We start from the raw sequence: 6000 nt of genomic DNA, 5'->3' as shown, positions 1-6000 counted from the left end.
GCACCACCCCCCCCCCCCCCCCCCCCCCCCCCCCCGTAGTGAGCGGGGGAGTAGGGCTGAGGTAGGCACTGCCCAGCTGGGGTGGGGGGAATGCGAGATGGAGCCTAGGCTTGTCCAGGGGGCATGGGGAGGAGGGGTAGCTTCTGCCACTGTGTGCACCCTGGGAGGCATGCCCCCAGATCTGCGCAGGGTGGAGCAGGGCAGGCTGCAGCTGTGGGCTGAGACCGGGGATCATGACAGGGTCTTCCCGGCAGGGGCTGAGCTGCGCTGCACTCAGGGTGGGCAGCAGTGGTGCTGGAAGCAGGGCTACGGTGGGGAGGGAGGGCTGTAGCCACCCCAAATTTCACCATAGCCCTCCTCCCAGTGCCACTGCCGCCTGTCCTGAGCCCAGCATAGCCCAGTCCCCTCTGCTGGGAAGAGCTCAGAGTGGCCCTGGCCCCAGTCCACAGCTGCAGTCCACCCTGCCTTGTAGGCACATGCCCCCCCCCCTTTCCTCCTGGGGTGCATGTAGTTATCAGAGCTGCTCTCCCCCACATTCCCTGGATGAACTGTGGCTCTGCCCCACACCCCACTCTGGCTGGGCAGCACCTGCCCCAGCTGCAGCCCCTGTCCCACTTCCTTCCTCACTATGGGGGGCATTGATCTGCCCCCCCCCACGCCCCTTCTCTCCCCCTCCACCCAACAGACTTACCAGCTGGACGCAACTATATTGGAAATTGGATCGGTATTGGCCAACATGCCTCCTTAAAAATCAGCTATCGGTATCAGCCCTCAAAATCTCTATCGGTGCACCCCTACAGGTAATGATGATTTTATTCTTAATTTTCTAGTTTATTAATTTTGAATGATACTTCTTATGTATTCAAAAGGCCATCTATCTATAGACACTTAGGGATTGGTAGGTGACAGAAAATTTCTCCCATGCTTCTAGTTTGATCTATAACAATTTTGTGCTAACCCTGGGAAAACAATGCTTTAAAACTCTGTACCAGAACACCTACCACTTTCGATTAATTCCCAGTTTTTGTGACTACAATTTAAAAAATTTACAAAAGCAGAGAAAAGAGCACATATCAGCTTTGCTGAAAAATTACTAGCCAAAGCATGAAATCTGTTTGTCTGCAAGTTACTCTCAAAATGGTGACAAATAGTCTGTGCTGGGATGAGGTAGGTGCTGGTAGGAGTGGACTGGGGAGGGAGGAGTGGACCAGGGAGCATTGTGCATCCTGTAGTCTGAGGGGTACCACAGTATAAAACTATTGCTGCCAGGAGCATTGCTTTGAACTCAACATGGTGGTTCAATACATAAAGCCTACATGTGTACCTCTCACCTCTCTCTCAGTTAACTTGTCTTTGTTCCACACCTGACAACTGCCCATGCCCATTTCAACTGGTCAACTTAAGGAAAGTGTGGTGCAGGTGATATGGTATAAGCAAGATGTGGTACAGGTGAACTAGTTGATCTGAGTTTTCCTAACTGTCAGATCTCTAATTAGGAGGAGTTCTGAAAACTTCAGGGTTCTAAAAAACCACAGGTGCTTACTTTTGCACAACCACATGCTTAGTTCAGTAAGCAGGGGCATAAATAGCAGTTTGTGCTCTAGGCAAAACCATGCTGAAGAGCAGGGATGGCGGGGCAGTGTCACTGAGGGCCAGAGGTGAGGGGGTGCTGAGCATGGGTAGAGGAGGGAGTCTTAGGTGCTCCAGAGATTCCAAGTCTCCAGCTGATGCTAGTGAAGCATCATCTGCTTGCCCCAGGTATTACTGCTACAGGAGTCTGCACTGCTCAACCATCCCAAGTTACACTACTGCCAGAAAGCATTCAAGGCCCATCACAATATTTTTTTCTTACGACCTCTGGGAATTTTAACCCAGCTGTTAAAAATTAGTATAGTATATTTCACTACTTAGTGCCATTATACATTCATATTTATCATTCTATGTTTTATCTTAAAAGTAGATCTGTTTTCTTCGAAAAAGTCTAAATTGCTATCTTCTGTTCTTTTTATGTTAGTAAACCTTTATATTGTACAGCTTTCAGTTTAATTGCCAACTTCCTGAAATTCCTTCAGGGTAAAATATGATTTTTCCAATGCACCAATTAGTATTATCAAATGTTTTTGTCCATTTTATAGCATTAGTGATTGAAAGCCAAATTCTGCCCTCAGATACTCCATGCATCTGGAAGTCATTGAATTTATATGGATGTAACCAAACCTAACAAGTTATCTGAGAAAGACTCAAAAGCAGACAGAACTAGAAAACACTTCTTCGACCTTCTGTTTAAGCCTAGGTGTAATAAGAGAGAGTATTATGCTGTCAATATGATCAAAGAAAGCTATGGCTGAAAATAAAATGGCAGCTATGAAGACACAAGCCAACACATTCCGTGTATGAAACAAACCGTAGTGATAGCCTATTGCTCCGCAATGAAACTTGTTGTTCTCCTCATTCACATATCTATGTGTTTATTGAACTTGGTGATCGAGTTTTTCAGTCTCTGGGCCTATTCCTATGTTGAACAGGTTGATGGATGTGGCCCTGTCTCCTCCTAAGGCAGGAGGAGATGCAGACTGAGGGTCTGCTTTCTACTGCAGTGGCACCTGCATGCAAATGCTGTGGTGTCAGCTATGGGGCTCCGAAGGGAACCACTTGCCAGAAGAAAATGCAGTTTGACAGCAGTTCCTAACAAGAGGCAGGAAATGAGGGAGGGAGAGAAAAGTGATAGGAAACAAAAGGACTTTATAAAACAGGGATTTATTGCTTTCATTTGTAGCAATTTTCTTTTGTTCTGTTTAAGCGCTGTGTCTTCCAAGTCCACGCACTGCACAACAGAGATACCTGTCTAAAGAAAAAAACTTTTATTCCAACCTGGAATTGACTTTCAAGATTCAACACAAGCTTTAGTAAAATATTATGGAGGGACAACAATAAACTAGTTCTAATTAATTTGGCACAGCTCTTGGCTGTGATACCAATCAAATCAATATTAATAGAGATTGTGTGCTCTCTCTCATTAGAGCACAAAATGGGTACCAATCTTCTCATGAAGATTTTGGATCATAAAATTGTGCTTGAGGTCAGTGCATTTGGCTTGTCCTCCTTTCCTTTTTTTTTCTTTTGGAACAGGATGGGAAAATATATAACGATATGTTATTCAGTACCTGAATAAAAATATACATTCAGGCTGCCCATGATGCACAACTGAAACTAGTTTAATATGAAGAAACCCTGGTTTAAGAAAATAAAGGTTTTAGTAGCTCACAGGGCTCAAATTAAACACGTAAATAGGTAACACTAGCTATTTCTCATGCTGCCTCACATTTCTCTATTTTTATCTGCAGGATCAGGCATGTTAGAGAGGGAGGCCTGGTAAGAATTGCCTCAGCCATCATTCTTGGTTACTTACATCTGTGGTCAATTTTCCACACTTTCTTCCATAAAAGGTAAACGAGGCACTGTACTTGCAACAGGATAATCTAAACAATATGAACAATGTTACTGTTAAAGACCATCTGGCTCATCAAGCGCAGCTCCAGACTTTTAACTCCTTAAGTGTGGAACCACGTAGTATATTTTTGTCTTTTCAAAATTCATTTTTAAAACTGGTAAAAGTAGAGCTCCTAAGAGTAGAGCTCAAAAGGGTCCAGTGCACAAGGAATTCATTCTCCTTTCTTTACTGTTTTTATTTTTCATATGTTATAACCAGGACTAGCAATTACCATTACCATTTTTCTACAAAAAGGTCTTAGGATCTTCTGTAAGAAGCCACTGTCTATCAGGTTATAGACCTTTTTTTTGTCTCATAATCATCTTAAAAACTAAGGGCCAGATCAGTCTTGCAACTTTTAGAAACGGGAAATAAAAAGAAAAGCAAAAGCAAGTGTAGCGTTTAGCAACTGGTATCTATATGTTTCTTATCTTTCAAAATCCATCAGTTCTTTATACCTCTCATTACATGGGTGTGGAAGTCACCAGGAGGATAGCCCTGCAAGAAAAGGGGGAAAGCACAGAATGAAGGAGGAGGGGAGAAGGAAGCATTTTAGGTATTCAACATGACTGAGTTTACAGAGCACAAAACTGAGAGCTAGGAACACATGAATTCAAGGGCTGGTTCAACTATCGCCTTACTTGGTGTCACATATCTGGTCTGCATGCATCCATTTGTCATCTGTAAAATGGGGATGCTACTTACATCACAAAAGTATTGTCAGAATTAATTAAAATTCTATAAAGCAATGTTGAAGATATAAGACCCAGTGCTGCCTTAGCCAATGGCAATATTCCCATTGGTTTCATTGGAACAGGCTCATAATCATGCAAGTATCAAATAATATTATAATTGGTAGCCAGTTACATACGTAAATTTGCCTTCTACAGATACCAAAGCCAAAAGACACTTTCTTAAAATAGGGACAACAATAACTGTGCATGGAGTGGGTTAAACATTGCTCTTAGTTGCAGCCTTGGAACTCCATGTGGCCAGACTGTAACATAAGATAGGTTTGGGTCCTTACAATTTTTTTCCTTCGGTTGTTGACTGTATGGAAAAAAAACATGGTTCCAACAACCTAATGTTCCTGGAAGGAGAAGAAATTAAGCAAAAGAGTTAAAGCAGAGCTGGAATTTTTTTTTTCGGAGAATAAACACCACAAAAGCAGGGTTTTCACATTCATCAGTTTCTGGCTCTAATTCTGTGTCACCACTTTAAACAGAAGCATCACCATATCTGATTTCTAGGTAGGGTGCACACATTACCAAATCTTCCACTCCAACAAATTCTTCCACCCACTCCTTGCAGCATGTGTTGATAAACTCCTTCTTTGAGGCTATTACGATCTGGATCTCATTTTTGTTTAAGCCATTTATATAAAAGTCCATTGGAATATGCATTGCCATAAGTTTGGGGAAGCAAGAATTTAACATAAATTGTTTCTGGGAGGTAGTGTTGTTTTCTTTTCCCCTTCAGAAATCACACTATGCCCATGACTCATGTGGGGAGGGGGGGACAGACAACTCTATAAAAACACCAGAACAAAACAAGAATTATAGTGAGTAAGATATGTCAGAGTGTTTTCTGATTACCAGGGTTAAAGTTAGGATTCACATATAAAACTTAATTTGGTCACACTGAAACAATTAAGTCTTGCTGCAGAGCACCAGCTGTACAACTATTTATGCAACCAGCCAAATGTAAGAGCTTTGCAAGCATAAACAATAGTACTTCACAAAACAATGAGTTTAGATCACTCAAAAAAATTCCTCCTTTGTGTCAGAAAACTTATAGGGATGAGCTTTTTCAGTGTTGTTCTAAGATGTACTATTTTGCCTTTCTAAATAACACAGCAATAACTTTTCGCAACTAATCTGGATCCCTACCTTTAAACTAATATTGATTTTAGGAAGTAGAAAGTTCCACTTCCAGTCAACAAAGATTCTCTTACCAAAGTCTCCCATATTATGGTGTGATATCATCATTCATATGGCAAAGGGTCATTCTAGACCTTGGATAAAAATAATTGTTTTTAAAAACTCCATGGCCTATTTTTCTAATCTGGCTTCATTCTCTAAAATGGAAAACTCATTGACAGTGGTATCAACTTTGCTATCAACCTCTATATTTTAATTAAGAACATGCCACTAGAATAATAATGCAAACACAGGCTGTATGATCAAAGGGTGTGCTCTAAAAGCAGTCTGCAGAGCTTTAAATGATATAGGGGCCAGGAACCTTTTCAAGCCGCAGGCTGGAACAACCCAGCCCCAATCTGATGCAGGCTGAGCAGCTCTGGTGATGCCTCAGCAGCAGGGGGATTTGCCAGCACCCACACCAGGGCCAGGCACTACCACTCCTCCTAGCCCCAACATTGCTCATTGGTCAGGGTGCAAATACAGCTTTCAGCCAGTGGGAAACTGAACTGGGCCAAGAGTAGGGGACAGTTGGGAGCTGTGCCTGTGCCACTCTCACTTCTCCCCATCCCCTACTCCCCAGCTGCAATA

At 42.6% G+C, this 6000-nt stretch overlaps 1 protein-coding gene and 1 long non-coding RNA gene across 4 annotated transcripts in view; both read right to left on the bottom strand.

The window, feature by feature from the left end:
* PARVA (parvin alpha) overlaps positions 1-6000 on the bottom strand; it is a 111167-nt gene that overhangs the window by 72833 nt on the left and 32334 nt on the right. The window lies entirely within an intron of this gene.
* LOC112550845 lies at positions 2738-3992 on the bottom strand. Its single transcript, XR_003094888.1, has 3 exons — positions 3949-3992; positions 3410-3479; positions 2738-2845 (listed from the first exon to the last, which is right to left on the bottom strand). It is a non-coding gene; the product is annotated as an uncharacterized LOC112550845 (long non-coding RNA).

The sequence above is a fragment of the Alligator sinensis genome, unplaced genomic scaffold (assembly GCF_000455745.1).
Source record: "Alligator sinensis unplaced genomic scaffold, ASM45574v1 scaffold352_1, whole genome shotgun sequence".
In the NCBI taxonomy this organism is placed as follows: domain Eukaryota; kingdom Metazoa; phylum Chordata; order Crocodylia; family Alligatoridae; genus Alligator; species Alligator sinensis.
The sequence above is the reverse complement of the archived record's forward strand: the minus strand, read 5'-3'. Positions and strand labels throughout refer to the sequence as shown.